We start from the raw sequence: 19,903 nt of genomic DNA on the forward strand, positions 1-19,903 counted from the left end.
TTGAGTATCCTTTGGGTTGTTTTCTGAGTTACACAGTGGTGTGGGAGGGCAGAGAAGAAGTATTTGTTCAGTGTCAGGCAATGGGCCAGGTATTTCTTATATGTTCTTGCACTTACTTTACTTTCACAGGAGGCTGTTGGGTTGTGAATTATTATACCCATTTTACAGATGAGGAAATGGAAGCCTTGAGTGACTGGCCTCAGTCCTACTGCAAGTAAGCTGCAGAGCTGAGCGTCTGACCCAAACGCGTGTGCCCTGCCCTTTGCGTCTTAGTGCTTCTGGAAGCACTAGCTCCCCATGCATGCGAAGGCTTCTGTGGGTTCCATCCCTAACCCCAGGGCTGAGCTTGATTTTGTGGGTTTGGTCCTATGGGTCAAGCGTGACATATTGCCAAGGAGCTGGCCTGCTCCTCTGTCCTTTGGGACCATCTGTGGTCAGGAGTAGGACAGAGACACATTGTAAGGATGGGTTCCGTCCTGCCCTTTGACCTGTGTGACCCGCGGCCTGGGAGGAGTCGAGGGATGGAGGGGATTAGTGAGCTGCCATTGCTGATGGCAGTGGGGGCACTTTGTGCTTTGTCTTTTCCTCAGTTGCTGTCAATTCAACAAGCCGTCTTTCAGTGTACTCTTTCTGGGCCTTTTCTGCCCTTTCCTCTTGGAATACTAGTGCTTCAAGTGCATGGGTTTCTCCAAACCTGCTGGAGAATAGAACAGAGATCAAACTGAACTAGGCATTCTGAAGTTGCCTGTTCCTTCTGTAGAACATTGGCCTGAATAACTCAGGTTTGCAATTTGTCAGAGAGAAAACTGGCATGGTATAGGGCAGACTTGTCCGATGACCTTTTCAAGAACTAAAGAGTAGACTTGATCCGTCTTAAAATATGAACTGCAGTGTATTCCAAACCAATCCAGGTGACGTAGCAAGGATTGGACCTTCAAGGTGGAGGGATCCTTGAGCAATTCAGGTGACAGTAAATACTAAATGGATGCTTTATTCCAGTTGAATTTTGAATTTGCTGTATTAGGAAGCATCACTGGTACGTCACTGCAAGTTTGGAAATGTTTTCCTTGGGGAATAATGTGGAGGAAATTGGGCCCCCAGATAACTGTAGGGATATGGGTGTTGCTCATCTTGTTTACCAAATTCTCGCCACATATTTAACCAGCACTGCAGCCCGAGTTTCATACTTCACTAGTAGGCATCCAGCCCAGCGTTGGTGGTTGTCAAACCATCTGGTTATTGCTGTGTTGTCTTCTGTGTGAGTTTGGTGCTACAAGAAATGTGTAGAATTTCATGTCTGAGAGATGTGTGTGTGTGTATGTATACATATATATGTGTGTGTATATATATATATACACACACATATACACACACACACACACACACACACACACACATATATATATATAAAACTTGATTAAAGAATTCACTACCCATGGAAAGCCGACCTTAACTTTCACAAATGATTCTTTCAAATCAGAAAGCCTACCTACCAAATCCTAGTTTCCCCTGAGTGTCCTATATTTAACACAGGCCCTCCTAGCATTCTGAGTCACCATGCCCTGCTCTTGTATCGTCATTTATCCAAATGAGGTGCTAATTAGTATGTTTTGAGAAGGTAGAGAATTCTGGGCAGGAGAAACCCATCCAAGTGAGCCAGCTGTGTGTCGTTGGGACTTGATCTCATGTTACGAAAGACGAAATAAAGACAAGCCAAACAGGGCTCTTTGCGAGGATCCCCACATGAGTACACGTCACCCGGTGACGGGCAAGGCAGCCAGGAGCAGCTGTCATTTCAGCGCAAAGCTGTTTGCAAAATCAGAGCCCCTTACAGTCCCCAAACCCTTCCTGGCTCTGCCTGAATCCCTTCCATGTGCCCCGTGTAAAAACACACCTCGAGGAGATTGGACATGCCCTATGACTGATCCCTTATTTATTATCATCGAGCCCTCCCTTTTTCCATCACGCCTTAGAATTACGGGCTGGAGCAGTTCTTAAGACTCTGTTTATTTTAGGGGAGGAAAATGTTTTTCTTTAACCGCAACCTTCATGCCATAGCAACTGCTGGCAGTTGGCCCAGCGTTTAAGGAAATATTGTCGTAAGGCTTTTATGTTCTGTGCTCCAGTCGGCCAGAGCCAGCAGCATCCCCACAGAAGGACCCTCAACAGACCACTTTTAGCATTTTGCTACAATTAAACTCCTCTGGTTTTAGCCCTCAGGCAATTTAGTACCTTTTTACATATGCACATTATGAACTTTTGACCAGGGTCTAACAGTCATATATTAGAGTGCCGTTCTTGAAAGCAGGCTTAACAAGTTCCTCTGAGTATTGCACTTGGAGCCAGTTGTGGAAAAGGTAATTGAAGCAACTTGCAGCGAGACCATTCAGAATCTCAGCGACGATCCTGAATCTCTCTCTCTTGCTCGCTCTCCTTTTTTTTTTTTTTTTTTTTTTCCTTTCTGCTTGTTTCCTCTGGAAACTGGTAGCAAGAGCTTTCAAAGTCTGTGATTGATCTTTTATTCAGTAGCTAACGAGGGCTGTGATTCTATTAGCGCGCTACAAGGCAAGAGAACAGTGATTTAATGAAGTGTCTGGTGAGCCGGCCATAGATTTATCCCGTTGTCACTAATTCGCAGGGCCTTGGTGAGCATAGAGGAAGCTGCGCTCGCACCGCTATTAAGCAGGTATTTCCTTAGTAAATTGTTGTAAGGTCAGGTACAGTTATCTCAGCCCAGGCAAGGCCTCCCGTCTTCAGCGTCTGCAGATGACAGCCTCCGTGCTGAGAGCTCACTGGAGTGGAACCGGGAGATCAGAGGTCCGTCTGCAAGTCGCCCTGAGCGGAGACAGGAGCAGATGAACTGCCAGGCAGGAGTAATAGAGTCATAATTGGTGATTAGAACTGGAAAGGTGCAATAACATCTCAATACAAACTGGCGTATGTTATAGTTGCTGTCAGTTGTTGTAAACTCACCCCGCCGCCTGGACCAGTTATGTTTCCCCTTGATTAGCTCCGAGGATCCAGGCAGAGGCCACACCGAGAGCACCCAAACTGTGGCTGCGGCCCCGAGTCTCGCCCCGTCCCAGCCGTTTTCTCTCGGGCCCCAGCGCTTGTCCCCCTTGGAAGGCACCACGGCAGCCTTTACCCACCGCCCTGGGAGAACCGGGATTCCATAAGTGGCCTTGGATGTCCCCTCTTCCCAGGTGCAGTGACATTTATACACACTGGCTTGGAGGCTTGTCAAACTTTTGTTGTATTTGCCTTTGCTAAGGGGAGGTATTTGCCTGGTGTCAAATCCATACCCCGCTGCAATCCTGTGATCACTGGAACAGATTTGGTCTTGCAGTGCCAGGAGGAAAACAGGAAAGAAGATAAAGGCGTGGCACCAAGGCATTTTGCGTTTGAGATTGACGTTTTTAGGACGCGTGAGGCTATTTCAGGTGCAGTGCACCTGGTTGAGGTGCCCTCCCAGGTACGCGTAGGTGGTGTCCATCTGTGGGAAAGGCTCCTGAAGAAATTCTTTACAATGCTTCGTGAAATGTCAGGCTGGCTGAAAGGACAACCCTGAAAAAGCAAGGTGTCCAACTGCAAATGTATACCTGGCTGGAGACTTTTCTATGCTGTGCAGCATGATTATTGTTTAAATTCGTAAAAGAGGATGCTCTCTAGCATTGTCCAGACGTGCCGAGTAGCTGTCATTATTGATAAGTATAGATGACTGGTCATTTGTTTTGTGTCACGTGGGGTCAGACCGGGCAGGATGCCTAGAAGCGAAAAGTGAGAGGCGATAATGGGACAGTGTGTACGGACAAGGTTCACACCTGGTGCATAGTAGGTCCTCAACTCTATTTTTTTTTTTTTTTTGGTGGTACGCGGGCCTCTCACTGCTGTGGCCTCTCCCGTTGCGGAGCACAGGCTCCGGATGCACAGGCTCAGCGGCCATGGCTTACGGGCCCAGCCGCTCCGCGGCATGTGGGATCTTCCCGGACCGGGGCACGAACCCGTGTCCCCTGCATCAGCAGGCAGACTCTCAACCACTGCACCACCAGGGAAGCCCCTCAACTCAATTTTGATTCTGCGGTCCTAGAATCTGTTGGGTGAAGTCTTACCATTGGGTTCTTACCCTGATCCCTGAAACTTGGCATTTCTAATGCTTACTTCACCCCCAGGCTGATATGTGTTAGGTTGGTTACTTATGGTCGAATGAAGAGTTTGAAGGAGCGTTTTATTATAATGGGCTTCTGTTTGCAGTTGATCATTGGGATGATTAAAAAGAGTGAGCCAAACGTCCCAGTTTCCCAGTATGGACCTTTGGGCCTCAGGACAGTTGTGCTCAGTTTGTAATGGTGGTCGAGCTGCCATTTTCATCAGCTTTTTGGTCTGGAGGTCACAGCCTAGGACACACAGGCAGTGACCTGTCGTGGAGTCGATGAAGCTGAGCAGAGCACACCCATGCCAGCAGAAGCCTGGCCAGGGCTCTGGCTCCTCTATCGCAGACAGATGTGGCGTACAGAATGCTCACAGGTAAGGCTCATTGCTGAGCATTGTGGCGGAGGGGTACTCTGGCGTGTCTAGTACGAAACAGAATTGAAGAGTAAGGGAGAGAGGGAGAGGAGGTAGTGGGGAGGGATGAGGGGAGCAAGGGAGCGAGCTGGAAAGGGAGGGAGGAAGAGAGTTCATTGAGAGCATAGCCCAGAGTCCCTGGAATCTGGGATGTGTTGCGTGCTCACTGTGTGCTCCTGTCTCACTTAACCTCAGCGTCAATCCCCATTCTCTAGGTGACACAGCTGTAGTTCAGAAGCCGCGTCAACAGCAAAGCCAGGATCTGAAGCCCGGTCTGTCTGCACTTCCCCTCTATCTGTGAATACAGAAGCACCGCCTCATTTCAGGGGGTCCTGCCCTTTTCTTCCTGGGGAGGCGTCATTTCTCTAAAGGTCTGACAGTGGCTGTCCCCCTCCCCCTTTCGTTTCAGGGCAGGCTTCCATTCAGTCCCCTTGTTGGACAGATGGACACTGCAGTCTCCATTCTGATTTGGGGACAAGTATTTGGACCATCAGTAAGGAAAATCAGGGAAAGGAGAAATAGAATTATAAAAATTCCTGTTTCTTAAATTGATGAATAATCTGGGTTGGAAGTCATACTGATTTAGACCTATAAACCACTCAGGCTACTGTACCGTTTCCCTAAGTGGCCCTGAGGAGAGACTTGTTAAAGAACTATGTGTTTTATCCCATGACCCGAAGCTCAAAGATTGGGGCCATGTAATGCACCTTTTCTCTAGTAACCACATGGACTCATAATTTCTTACTTTACCATGCTTTCCAGGAATGCGTTAGTATTTTCCACTTACGTAACCTGTATTGGTAATAAAATCCCCATATATTTATTAAATAATTTTTTATTGAAGTTCATTTACAACACTGTGTGAGTTTCAAGTGTATAGAAAAGTAATTCCGTTATATATATATATTTTTTTCAGATTATTTTCCATTATAGGTTATTACATGATATTGAATATTGTTCCCTGTGTTACACAGTAAATCCTTGTTGCTTATCTATTTTATGCATATAAATGCTCCTTCTTAAATAATACCCATCACCAGTGGGCACCAGTAGTGTCATCAGTGTGTTTTTTAAAGTAGCCTATATTTCATGGATTTTTTTCCTTTTCGAAGAACTGATCTTTAGAATCAGAGTTGCATTCAGATAGGCTTAATTTATTTTTAAAATAAAAAAGGCTAACACATCAGGCACAAATGATCACATGTGATTCCATGTGTGTAAAATATCCAAACAGGCACAACCATAGAGGCCGATTTTGCAGATTTGTGGTTGCCAGGGGCTGGTGGGGAAAGGGATTAGGGAAGGGCTGCTAATGGGTGTGAGGTTTCCTGCTGAGGTGATGATGTTTTAGAACTAAATAGAGGGGGTGGCTGTACACACTGTGAATGTGCTAAGCGCCACTGCATTATACACTGTAACATGGTTAATTTTATGGTAGGTGAATTTCACCTGAATAAGGAACAAGAGAGGGTAACAGATAAGAAAGACATTTTGCCAAATGGGGCGGATTAAGCTGTTTTTGTTTCCTTTTTTCTTTACTTCCGTCTGTGATGAACGGTGCCACCTGTATAGGAGGGAGGAAATGATCAGGCCGTGTGTAATGCCCAGGTAAACAGAGCTCAGGGAACCCAGCCGCGCTCCGTGCGGTGTTACGTGCAGAGCATCGGGGACACGTGCCTACCTTATCATTTCTCAACCATGCTATTGATCAGTCATGTGTTTGCCTGTGTTGTTAATAATGTATACTGTGAAAAATCTGTGTGCGTTGTCGTCTTTGATCTGGTCATGAATTTCAAAGCCGAAGATTCCATTTTCTTTTTCTTTTTTAATTTTCAAAGAGGGAGAATGGAAATAATTTGGAAACTTTTCTCTCCTCTTTCTAGTGGAGACCTCTGTGTTAATATGGTGTGTATGTATGTGCTTGTGTGTGATGTATATACATATGCAAATATATACACCCATATATACATACACATACACACACACATACATATGTATTTTAAGGAGAGAATTATAAAGCCAACATTTGTTTCAAGCTTACTGTGTTCTAGAGGTGAGGAATATTTGAATACAGGACTTACCTCGTAGATTAAAACAGAAATTAAAGATTTTAGACTGAGGCATCATCAAAGGCTCTCTTTTCGTTGTTCTTTAATTGTTTATTGACTTCCAAAAGACTTTTTAGTTTAAACTGACTCTAATGTCTCTAGAATGCTCTTTTGTAAAGTGACTTTGAGAACTCGGGGATAATGTCTTCATTAAGTGGAGAAAAATCTTGGGGAAAAATATCATTGTAACTTGGCTTTCATTAGAGTAGAAAGAGATAAAGCTTTGCTTAATTAATGTCTCTTTTCCCTCTGTTCAGAATTATAAGGAAAAAGGGGGCTGGAATGAGTGCTGATAAAAGCTTGAAATAGGCATAGCACTGAAAGTTATTTCCTCCCTTTCTTTGAATGTAGAAGAATATATTTCATATAACTTTATGAACAGTATTGGAATATTCTAAGCCCCCTGTCTTTCTGGATATAAAATGACTTCAGACCCAGTGACACCAGTCACCCTGGCTCTGCCTTTGACTTCATTTTCTTTTTTGTTTGTTTCCGATACTGGTTTAGAAATTGAGGATTGGGGGGAGGGGCATCTATTGATCTGTTTTTCTATCTCCTTAAAGTCCACCCTCTCCCCGATCCTTCCTAAGCCACCAGTCACAACTCATCTCTTTCAGAAAGTCTGCTGATCATACCAGCTCCCTTACTCTTTTTTTTCATATTATTAATAGCAGAAGGGAGAATTGTATGTTGGAGCACCACCCATCCAAGTTCAAACCAAGTTCCCATTTTTGCTTCCACATGTTCCACGGAATGCAGTTCCTGGCGTGTTCTCGGCTCGTCTCAGAAGGGATGCTGAGCCCTTTCTTCCCTGTATTCACCAGTCATCCTGTGGCCTGATAGTTAGAGGACACAGCATGGTGAAGTGGAAAAAGCACAGGGCTTGGGATAAAACAGGTGTGAATCCTGTGTCTGCTATATATACCAGCTAATTGACCTGCGATAGGTTGCTGAACCTGAGCCTCAGTTTCCTTATCTGTAATATGGGGATAATAGCATTTACTTCAGAAAGTTGTGGATGGATCAAGGGAGGTAGAGTGGCGTGCCGTTATAATCCATATTCCAATTTTCGCAACACCCATAGCCACCTAACGCTGCATTACAGCATATCTGCTCTGGCTCTGTCTTTTTAAGTAGCTAACGCTTGAAACGACTTCCCTTTCCCCCTGTACTTTCCCCCAAAAAGCATATTCAAGAGGGCAACTTTCAGTACCATGACGTCTTACACCTAATAGTTCTGGACGACTCTTTATCGTGTCTTTCAGTGGATGGGTGGATGGATAGATGGATAGATGGTGCTTTAACACCTATGCAGACCTGCTGCCCTTATGCTTTCTCCAGTTTCGGATGCTATCGAGTCTTAGGCTTCAGAGGCCAATGTCAATGCTGAGAGTGTTCAGTAGCTCGGAGTCCCTGAGGTTTTGTCATGTAAACCCTCAGGGATATTTATACCCTCTACTGAGGAGAGTAATTGAGCCTCCAAGCCACCCACCAAGATCCCTGCCTGTAAAATATTTAAGGATTGGTGCTATAAAGCCATTTTCCTTATGCAGTTTGTTTCCCATCTAGGAGCAGGTGAACAAGGAAAATAGGGCTCAGAGTAAACTTATCAAACGCCATACTCTGAAGGTACATTACAAAATACATCTCTTCAGAGTAGCACCTGGAGGAGGGCTGAAGGCAAACAAGAAGTAAACAGAAAAGGGACCAGGGTTCTGAAATTGAGATGGCCGGGCTCCACAATGCCGCATGGTGATGGAGTTATAAATCACCCATTCAGTACTAAGCTAGACTTCCCCTGGCAGCATATCACGGAGTGTGCAGAAGGGATTCTTGATAAAAAGGGCCTAGTTAAGAGATATGAAAAACTGAACCTTACAAGAATAGCAGGCTGCTAAGACATCTCTGAAGACTTCACACACACAGTCTGTGGATTCAGCTCACACGTGGACATCCAGGCTGGACCTAAGGGCTTGTGCTTTCCCTCTCCTGGTTGGCAGAAGTGTCATCAGGCATGCTTTTCCTGAGACGATCAAACTCCAGGAGGAGTGAGCCCCAGAAGCCAGGGTGAGGTGATGCTGGGTGACACCAAGAGATACTCCAAAACAAACCAATATCCCCCAAAGATGTCAATAAAGTTCTCAGAGACTCGTTAACAGACATCTCAGTTTGAGATTGTTGTATTATAAAGGTAACACCAGCTGCTATAAAAAATAAGCCCACATGGGTACAGTAGCTCAAACACGGTCAAGTGTATTTCTTGAGTATGTAAGGTCCAAAGTGGCCGTTTGGATTAGCAGGCAGCTTTCCTCCCAGTGGCTTCTCAGGGACCCAGCCTCTTTCCATGCCATGGTTCATCTGTCTTCTGCATCTGGCTTCCGAGGCCACCTTGGTTGTCTGCATTCAAGCTGGTGGAAGAGGCAAGAGCGTGGGGTACCACGTGTGGTGGTGTTTTTAAGACCCAGACCTGGGAGTAGCACCTATCTATGGAATGTAAGAGGCTAGGAAATGCAGCCCAGCTGTGCGCCCAAGAAGAAAAGGAACCAATAGCGAGCCTTTGCCCTGCATGACGTCCTGTTGCCTGTTTGTTTTAAATCACTTTGGATTCTCAGTTCCTTATATGCCAGAGTTCTTCCCGTGTTTGACTCCGGAGAGAGCCAGAGATAAATAAGCCCTCCCCGATCTCAACCCCCTGCCCTGCACAGTCTCAGCCTCCTGGGGAAGCAAGACTCCATTCTTAGCGTCTGGTGTGCCAGGCGCCATGTCTACCTTCTACTCTAGAGGCCGGAGAGGATGGTGGTTCTGTCACCTTCACGGCTTCGCTATAGGAGCTGAGGGTGGCCACGTGACAGTTCTGGCCAGCAAGTCAAAGCAGAAATCTGCAGTAGACATTCTTGGGGACGTTTTGCTTTCAGAGGAAAAGGCAAGGTGTTGCTGCTGTTTTCCCTCCCTCCTCCTCCTGTTCCGAATGCAGATGTGATGCCAACAGCTACAGCCACCTTCTTGCCATCATGAAACAGCAGAGTGGGGCGGGGGAGTCAAACGAATGGCAGAGAGAATGGCCCTCCCGTCATGGGACCACTGACTAGAGTTAGCAGCTGCACGACAGTCAGGCATGTTTCTTCATCCTAGATCTGCTTTTCCTTTTCCTTTTCCTTTTCCAATAAACATATGGATGCAAATATGGAATACAGTTTTTAGAGGGATTCTGGATAATCCTCTGGGGCGAGAATACGACGGTCATCATTTACCCCATTTGTCTCTTTGAAAATAATAATTATGTTTTGCTTCGTATGAGAACCACTCCAATGCAGTGTTTCTAGAAAGTTACCAGTTTTACCATAGGAAGCCTTTCTTCACCATTCCGGTATTTCTCAGCGGCACATTTTAATTAATTAATTAATTTTAATTTTTTCTTTTTGGCTGCTTTGGGTCTTTGTTGCTGCGTGCGGGCTTTCTCTAGTTGCGGCGAGCCGGGGCTGCTCTTTGTTGCCGTGTGCGGGCTTCAGTAGTTGTGGCATGTGGGCTCAGTAGTTGTGGCTTGTGGGCTCTAGAGCATAGGCTCAGTAGTTGTGGTACGTGGGCTCAGTAGTTGTGACTTGCGGGCTCTAGAGCGCAGGCTCAATAGTTGTGGCACGTGGGCTCAGTAGTTGTGGCTCGCGGGCTCTAGAGCGCAGGCTCAGTAGTTGTGGCTCATAGGCTCTAGAGTGCAGACTCAGTAGTTGTGGTGCACCGGCTTAGTTGCTCTGTGGCATGTGGGATCTTCCCGGACCAGGGCTCGAACCCACGTCCCCTGCACTGGCAGGCGGATTCTTAACTACTGCATCACCAGGGAAGTCCCAGCAGCACATTTTTGTTGCGGTGATGTGGGTGGGATATGATGACCTCCGAACTTGGCATCATGCGTGAAACCTATGAAGTGGTATCTGAACCTCTGACCTTTCCTATACTGTTGCCACTTTGACTTTGTCCTCAGACCCGTGTACATTATGGTTATTGCCTCATGTTTTCAAAAAATTTTTTCTTTGGGCCACATTGGTTAGAAGATAAAAATATATAAACACTAGTACCTCAGCATCATTTGACCTGTACTAGGCTACAGTTTCTATCACTCTGAATCAAAATAATAATAACGTTAATACTAAGGATTTTTCCCTGTGAAGGAATAGCGTAAATATCATCATGAGGTAGGTGTGTGACTTATTAAATGAACTTTAAAAGCTTTTTAATGTATCAGTTTTCATATTTTTTCCCTATTCACCAAAACTGTTCCAGATAGGGCTTCCCTGGTGGCGCAGTGGTTGAGAGTCCGCCTGCCGATGCAGAGGACGCGGGTTCGTGCCCCGATCCACGAGGATCCCACGTGCCGCGGAGCGGCTGGGCCCGTGAGCCACGGCCGCTGAGCCTGCGCGTCCGGAGCCTGTGCTCCGCACGGGAGAGGCCACAACAGTGAGAGGCCCGCGTACCGCAAAAAAAAAAAAAAAAAAAAAAAAACCTATTCCAGATAATAGTTACTAAGTTTCTGACTCTACATGTACTTGGAATACTACAGATAGGCTTCTTTAGAAATATAACACAGTTTATAGAGTTTTCATTTTATTCAGTCAAGTCATTCCTTCGATTGTTCCAGTTAGTTACTATGATGCCAGTTTGCGCATATATTTTTCTTAGACACCTGTGTTTGCCGTGGTCAAAAGGCTGGTGAAAAATCAAAGTCAAATGAGGGAAAAGTAACACTATAAACATCAGTCCCTGTTTATATTTCAGATTAAACCCCAACCAGGTAGAAGCGTGAATGCAAAGAACCGGCTGCATGTTGCGTTTCATAACCTGGGCCTTTAATGGTGGAATTCCTAAGCACGACTTAGTCAACCTCACGTAGTCAACCTCATTTCTCATGAGCCAAGGCCATCGTGTCTCCACAGCTGAGTATTCCAAAGCTATTAGTTCTCGAAGCCTCTGTTCATTTTTAAATACTAGAAAACTTTGAGGCCTTTGTAATTGTTTCCTTGAAGAATATTACACCATTTTGTTACCAGATAGGGTATCTACCGAATGAGTGCCAAGTCAAGATAGGATTACTGGTCTACCTCCTTGCTGGCTGGTCTGTGGTTTAGCACAGGAGACAGCAAACCATGGTCTTTGGACTAAATCTGAACCGCTACCTGTTTTTGTGCATCCCGGTTTTACATTTTTAAACGTCTGGAAAGATATCAAAAGAAAAAGTTTCACGACATATGAAAACTATATGAAATTTAAGTTCAGTTGTCCTTAAATAAAGTTTTATTGAAAGATGGCCTTACTCATCCATGTGTGTGTTGTCTGTGGCTCTGCTATAGCATGACCCTGGCAGAGTTGAGTAATTGCAACAGATGGGATACAGCTTGTGAAGCTGAAAATATTTACTAACTGCCCCTTTACAGACAAGTTGGCTAACCCCATTTCAGGAGATGTCCTTACCTGTGAGCAGAGGTGATGGACGGGAGATGGTTGCCCCTCTTCTCCCAGAGAAATGAGAAAAGATCAGACTGTGCTCTTGCCCTCTATGTGGATACAGATCTCATGCCTACTTTCTGGAATTCTTTCTCTTCACTAAGTCCTGACTCTGACTTGCCCTGTCTACCCTACTCTTTACTCCCAGGTCTTTGCAAGCGAAACAGTAAGGTGTTAGCTAAGGACCGTTGCAGCCAACCAAAGCAGTCGCCTCTACGTTTATTGAGCCATCGCGTGGCGCAGCAGACCACGTCCTTGTCACATGCACGCTGCCATTCTGCCGCTCTGTGGTTAGGGTATAATTTAGGGATGATGAGGGGAAAGTGGGCTCTCTTTAGCTGTTAGTTTCTTGGAGGAGGAGTTCTGTTCAGAATGAATAGTCTTGAAATGTGTAATAAAGTTACCTATCAAGACCACTTTTACAGAGAGATTTACATGTGATAATAAGCATAAAAGAAAAGAAAGTGACACTGAGGATGTCTTCTTTTATAACAGCTCTTGGTCTTGACTGTTAAGCACACTGTAAAATGACTTTTATACATTTATGGATTGAAATGGTTTTGCTGAAATTTTAAGTGTTAACATTGTTCAAACTTCCATTACTACCACCTCTCACATTGTTACAAAACGGCTTCGTATTTGACATTTTGATCATAGTAACCAGGGACATTTTACGCGGGAAGCACTCCTTCCAAGTGACAGAAAGTTCTACTTGTTTTGATTTCAGTACCTTGCTATAGGAAGCCAGTTGTTTATGTTTGCACGTCTGTAAACTGATTGTCACAGAAAGTACGTTGTGGAGAAGGAGAAAGCTGAAATGTTTTATTTGCCAGATTGGCACAGGTGGAAAACGAAGTCTTTTTTTTTTTTTCCCCCAACCTCATTCCTTCCTTTGCAGATTTCGTTTTGCTTTTTCTTAACGCTACTGCTATTCAGACTACAGTCCATAGCCACGCCTCATTTTTCTCATAACAACTTCATTGAGATAAAATTCACACACCATGCAATTCACTCATTTAAAGTGCACAACCTAATGACCATTCACGTGGTTGTACACCCACCATCACAGTCAATTTTAGGGCATATTATTACACTGAAAGAAAGCCTACAGCCCCCAGCCATCACCTCCCAACACCCCCATCACCCCGCCAGCCGCTGGCAACCATGGATCTACTTTCTGTTTCCACCGATTGGCCTCTCCTGGACCTTGCATATAAATGGGATCGAACAGCACGTGGTCCTTTATGACTGGCTTCTTCCATTGAGCATCACCGTTTCCAGGTACCGCGCCTCCTTGTTCATCAGCCTGTTGCTTGTTATTTCTTTCTTATACATATAAGATTTTAGAGACAGAATACATGTGCCTACAGTCACATTTAACCTATCTGAGCACGCTGGCTCTCCTGGATTCATCTTTGTCATCACCGCCGCACCTGGCCGTGCCAACCACGTCCTAGGTGCTCTGCAGTGCTCGCCAAGTACACACGTGCATGGCTAATAGAGCGAGTGCTGGTGCCTCGGCCCTGAAAACCTCCTTCAGCTCACCGGTAGGCACATCCCAAAGAAAGGCCAGCCCATGATAGGATAGGATTACGTCCAGGATCCTGCTTTAGGAAACACAGTGTGAACGCCTCCAGTATCTCAGACAGTAGAAGGTGCCTCTTCATCTTTTTCTTCCTCTTGTCCTCCTCTTCTCCACTCTGTATATTGAGAGCAGGGACCTCCTCATGCTGCCTTGGGCTCTCCTCGGTTACCCAGGCTGGCTGGCTCAGCATCTTCTGAAAGTATTACCTTTGCAGGGAATAGGACCTTTGGGTAGATGGATAAATTTGGGTTTGTCAGTATTTTTGCTTATTTCTTCCCCAAGTTGTGCAGAAGAAGAGGAAGGTGCTGCTTTGTTATAAGTGAGTCCTTTATAAAGTTTAGGCCTGCTTTTACGAGGCTGACTTGAATTGAAGATAACTTGAGGCCCAGTTTTCATCTTGATGGATGCCGAGTGCTGACCATACCTTTTAGAAACAAGAACTTTTAAAACGAAAGAACGGTTCTCTTATTAATTTATCGTACAAATAGGAAGAGTTCAGATTTGGACCTACGTGGGTTCTTCCCCTTTCCTACACCCTTCCCAGTGCTTCCCCTTACATGAGGGTCATTTTCCAGTTTGTCCATGGAAGCCTGTTCAGTGTTCTAGTTGTTACCACATCCCGGCCGATCTTGGCCGTGAGACCGATGGTGCACTCATTGGATAGAGTTGGAGCATCGGCTTTCAGTTTCAAGACCTGTCCCCCATTATCACAGAGGATGGCAAGTCGGCTTAAGTTAGAGCTAGCTAATTGCTTTCTTGATTGAAGACGTAAATGAGTTTTAAAGTGAAATGCATATCTCCCCAGTGCTAAGTAGCCAACACACAATAGGCCATTGAGATAGCAAAGACTAATTTAGAAAAGGTTGTTCTGTTCTTTTTCTTTTTTTTTTGTTCTCGTCTCTCTCTCTCTCCCTCCTTTCCTTCTTTCCTTCCTTCTCTTTCTTTTTCTTTCTCCTTCTCCTTTCCTCCCTTCCTCCTTCAGCTCCTCCTTTTGTCTTTCTCCTCCTTTCATTTAACCCTTGTAAATACAATGGGGTTGTGTCTGTGGGCTTTTTGTTCGTAATTAAATAATTTATACATTTAACACAATCTGGAATTACTAGGGATCATCTTAGGCACTCAAAAGTATGAGAGCCCTTGAAAGCAATATCCAAGCATAGGTATTCCATAGCACGTCTTACAATCTAAATATTGCTTTTAGTGTAATCGAAGCAGCAAGAGTAGTCACAGCAGTTGATGGACTATTTTTCAAATTGATTTCAAAAATGTATTTAAGGGGATGATCTTCTAGTCTAGATTACCTATTGATTTTTAATATGAAAAGCTCATTATGTAAGCAGTAACTGCATATAAAAACCTAGCAAACCTTTGCATAAATCCTTTAATTGAATTTCCAGAGCCTGTGGTTCTACTTTTTTTTTTAATTAAATCTATTTCTTTTTTTAAGTGTTACTGTGTAATTTGCATGCTGTGAAGAGGCCCTGTCCCAGATAAAGTGCCATTGATCCTTATTAAACCTCACCTCTGGGCTTGCTTAAAACTAACTGGAAAAATTAAAGTGTTCATGCCGCAGTGCACTTACAGCTTGTGTGATAGGATTATGGAAAAAATAATAAAACTAATTTCCAGGAGAGAATTTATAATGTGAGATTTTATTTTTTTCAATTTGATAATTAATAGTGAAATCATATCATATATATAAATCATACTGTAGCCTATAAACTGAAATGGCAATTAGGAAAGATAATATATACTTGATGTAAAACCATCATGTTACGTGCGGATAATCTTTTGGCACTTTAATTTTTTGATTGTTGAAGGAACAGATTATGAATTCAAGTCAAACACATTAAATGGTGGGTTTCCTTTGAAAAATCTGATTCTTTTACTATGCCCTATATTAGTCGATTTTTAATTTTAATGTGAGGAAGTATAAAAGATACAGACACCTGTAAAGATACAAATACCTGTAAAGATACAGAAAGATATTCTGGTTATATGTTCATGCTCAAATGTACGTATTAGAATTACCAGGGGGAAGAAAAATATAAAAGCTGCAATAGGTTTTTCTGTTTTTTAATACCCAACATTTGTTATTTTAAAAGCAATAAAATCCCCTGAAGAAATATTCATAATCAATAAGAACACAAAATATGGAATATATTAACTGAGTTATAAAAATGTTCGCAGTACAGCACAAAATGAAAAACACAGCAAGTTATGTACGGTTTAAAACGTAATCAATTTTGAGGTTGTATACAAGCATATAAATGATAAACACAAGTAGTAACGTTTTTAGTAAAGGCTGTTACAAAATACTGTATTTATGGCCCATTCCATTCTTTTTATAGCTCATTAATGTAGAAAACAAACACAGTGTATCCATCTTTTCAGACAGCTTAAAATTCCCTTAAATGATATTTTTAAATGGAAATACTGAGCTCATTTGATCTGTTTCTTCTGTAAGCATGTGCTAGTTTGATTAGGCGTGCACGCCCAGGTTCCTTTCTGGATCCTGGAAAGAAAAAGAAGTGTCGATAATGTTGCGTTGCCCTCCATCCACGAAACAGGGCCACATCTAACACCTTTACATGTGGTTCAGCAGTGTCCCCCCAGCCCCCCACTCTCCCCCGCCCACAGGGCTCCATCCATGCCCCCCATATCCCACCTCGCCCCAGGAAGAACCTTCACACCTGGGGAAGCTGCATTAATTCTTCCAGGCCACAAGGGGGCTGTTGAGTGGCCAGTTCACTGCACTGGCTGGCGGGAGAGAGTTTTAACGCCGGTTCCAGTGGCGCTTAATTTCCTGTGGTACCTATGAATATGCATACGGTGTGTGCTCAGCAATCTAGCAGTTCGAACTAGACAGCTGGTTCTGGTGGTGAGCCATTCTTTTTTTCCTCTCTCCTTCCCTTGGACAAGCCCTTTCTGAGTAAGCTGAATCTGTAATGTAATTTCATTAACTTATTTCCAGTATTTCGTTTGGTTTTGATGTTGCCATCGCGGCCTCTTTCTTCCTTTCATTTTATCGTTCTATAGACGTCACGAACTTGTCTGTTAGGATCGATGGAGCGTCGTTCCTTGGCTGTAGGGGTCACAATCTTGGATATCCAGCCTCCCTAAAACATAAGTAGGGTTTAGCAATGCTCTGTTTGTTTCCCATATGGTAAGAGTGTTTGGAAAAGAAAGGAAAAAATACCTTGATAAGAGGGGCAGATTTTGGAATTGTTTCCTTTCTCTCAGTTTGGATTAGCAAACAGTCCAGTACTGTAGAACTCCATCCATCCATCCATCAACCCACGCACCCATCCATCCAGTGTGTACTATGTACCTACTGTATGTCAGGCAGTACTGCAGACCTTAGGGATGTGCATCTGAATTTGCATCAGCCAGTGCCCTCAAGAAGCTCACTGTCTAGCGGGGAAGTCAAAGACATTTGCAGATGACTTTAACAAGTGGAAACAGAGACCTAACTCAACCTTGGGTTAGAGACCTAACTCATTCTTGGGTTAACTCAACCGTGGGTTCTAATGTTCGTTATAATGTTGAAAAAGGCTTATTTTACTTATGACTGTAGTTTATCTGGACTTTATAAAACTAGTACTCCTGGTGGTAAATACCATGTTTCTGAATACTGTGAAGAATATGTTTTTAGAATGAAGTCTCGTTGTGGCCTTGTCACATAAAAGGAGATACTTTATGTAGTGAAAATGGAGATAAGATGCATCCCAGTCTCTAGAATAGTTTGGCATTGGTCTGGCGGCCCCCCAAAAATCGTGTGGCCATTGTCTTAGGGAGAGTTGACACAGAGGTCCATCTGTAGAGTGTGGGCAGTCCTTTACAAGGTGAGGACAGAGGCTAGGGCAACAAATAAAGCAGTGTAAGTATTTGGCCTGGGAGCTTCGGCAGGGGTCAGAGGCAGGATTTAGAGCTCCCTGAGCCAAGACTCAAGACCCATACCAGGGGTAAAAGCCAGGCTGAGCTAGGAGAAGTCCAGCCAGCACAAATTAGAGGCCTCTAGTAATGCTGACCCAATGGTGCCCCCCATCACTGCCCCTTCCCGAGGACAGTACACCCAATGGCAAATAAAATGGAGCATCTAAGAGACAAGAGAACCTAGGGGCTAAAGGGGATGATTCTCTTGGCTTCAGAACCCAGAAACAGGGTGGCTTGAGCTCATCTAAGCAGCCTTGTCTTCTCTGAGGCAAGTTGATGGATTACAGAATCGATCTCCATCTTGTAGAGGACAGTTCACTTGCAGAGAACTAGTTAAGCTTCTGGAATGTCATTGTTGAGGATGGTAGCCACTGGGCACGTGTGGCTCTTTAAATTTAAATGAATTAAAATAAAAAATTCAGTTGCTCAGTCACCCTAGCTGCACGTCAAGTGCTTGATGGCCACCTGTGGTTAGTGGCGCCCCTCTTGGGTTGTGTTGACGTAGAGCATTTCCATCACAGCGGAGTGTGCCATTGGACAGCACTGCTCCAGAGCAGAAGTCTCCAAGCGTGGAGGATGACCCGCGGGCGTTCCCAAAGAAAACATCACAACTTCTCCTCTTGTCCATTAAACTCTTCTGTTCATTGTTAAATATCTCAACACATTTATTGGGAGGCAGGTGCTACGCTTTTAAGTGCTTTACATGAACCTACACATATCATCCTTTCCAATGCCCTGTGTGGTAGTACTGTTGTTATCCAAATTGTCCAGATGAGCAAGGAGGTGGATTCCAGCTCACACCATCTGGCTTCTGGGTCCGCACTCTTAAGTGCTACGTGGTGTTCACTGTCAATTAAGAAACATTGATCTTTCCCAATGTTACACAGAGGCACTGATGTGGGTACCCTCTCCAGACCTCACAGGGTCACGAGCATTGTATGATATGCAAGACTTTCTGGAGTGAGACTGGGTATTTCTTCAACCCGAGGGTCCACTGTGCAGCCTCGGCTCCTTGTGGCCTTTCAGCCCCGGAAAATGCACTGTAGTTTTCCATGTGTGCCCAGTCGAATGGATTGAGATGTCAGATTATGTGGTTTGAACTGAAGCATCCCTCACGAAATGAACAAAAGGCTTAAAAAGATTTCTGCCAAAGAGACCAGCATTTGAGGATAATACTTATAACACAAACACCAGTGAGCAGGAAGGAAATGGCAGCATTGGCACTTCATTTACTCCTAATATGAGCCCTTCCTCCGTTCCAAGGTAAACGCAGTGACAATTTGAGCAGATCTTAGAAGTCATTTAAAAAGCAGAAATCTAAGTTGGCAAAACGAGGTGAAATTGCATCATTCTAGTCCTATGCCACACCTTGAGATAGTAGCTAATAGAGTGATCCACGTTTATAATTTATAAATGAACAAGTAGATATGTATCAGGTATATGCCCTGCATTTTTCTAACCAACAAAGGTGCACAGTTAAAATAGTCTGGAGCCTCTAAGGTTTTAAAGAGACTCTGTGGCTGCTGCCTGTCTTGGTTTTCACTGTTCATTTGGGATCCTGCCCCGTTCATCATCATTTGGCTGCTAGAAGAACATCCTTTCAGCAGAGTTGAAAATCCTGAAATGAAAAGTATTTTGTAAGGGGGGAAAAAAACGCCATTGATTGAAACAAAGAGTTATGGCACAGAGACTGAACTTTGATGGGGACTGTGTGGGGTGTGCCTTTGTTTATCATTAACCGTGGAAGAGCTGTCCTCACCTTCCACTCCTTAATTTAAATTTTTTTCAGGTATAACCTGATATCAGCACATGGCTACACTGAAAAATTGCAAAGATTGAGAATGTTTCCCCAACATTCTGGACATATTCTCTAGAACTTGTTCTAAGCTTGCCAAGTCTTTTGTTTAGGCCGGGGGAAGTGTGTGTGTGTGTGTGTGTGTGTGTTGAGATGATAGGAGAGTTGTGTTTGTGAAAACTGTAACGGAATGACACATTTCTGTAAAGCTTTTCTATTCATCTTTCTGGGGCTGGCCTTTTAAAATAAAATGTATGATTTCTGTGCAGGAAGGGGACTCTTCCTTGCCCAAAGATTCCTTAACTTTCTGTGTATCCCTAGTTAATGCTGAGCTACCCAACATCTGGATTTCTGGTAGGTTTTGCTTTCATGTGCCTTTTGAGGGCTTTTTCTTTTTTCTTTAATCTATTTCTAAACAATAAC

General features: G+C 44.1%; 1 protein-coding gene across 6 annotated transcripts in view; it reads left to right on the plus strand.

The window, feature by feature from the left end:
- WWOX (WW domain containing oxidoreductase) overlaps positions 1-19,903 on the plus strand; it is a 982,828-nt gene that overhangs the window by 307,166 nt on the left and 655,759 nt on the right. Inside the window, exon 8 of one of the 6 annotated variants that reach the window (XM_022583121.3) lies at positions 1-19,903. This exon is cut by the window's left edge and continues 18,513 nt beyond it; it is cut by the window's right edge and continues 51,600 nt beyond it. The exons of the other annotated variants lie outside the window; for them this stretch is intronic. The gene's annotated coding sequence lies outside the window, so the exon portion shown is untranslated. 6 annotated transcript variants of the gene reach the window in all.

This window comes from Delphinapterus leucas, chromosome 20 (genome assembly GCF_059928025.1).
Source record: "Delphinapterus leucas isolate spDelLeu-1000000601 "Yukka" chromosome 20, BTC_Dleu_Yukka2, whole genome shotgun sequence".
In the NCBI taxonomy this organism is placed as follows: domain Eukaryota; kingdom Metazoa; phylum Chordata; class Mammalia; order Artiodactyla; family Monodontidae; genus Delphinapterus; species Delphinapterus leucas.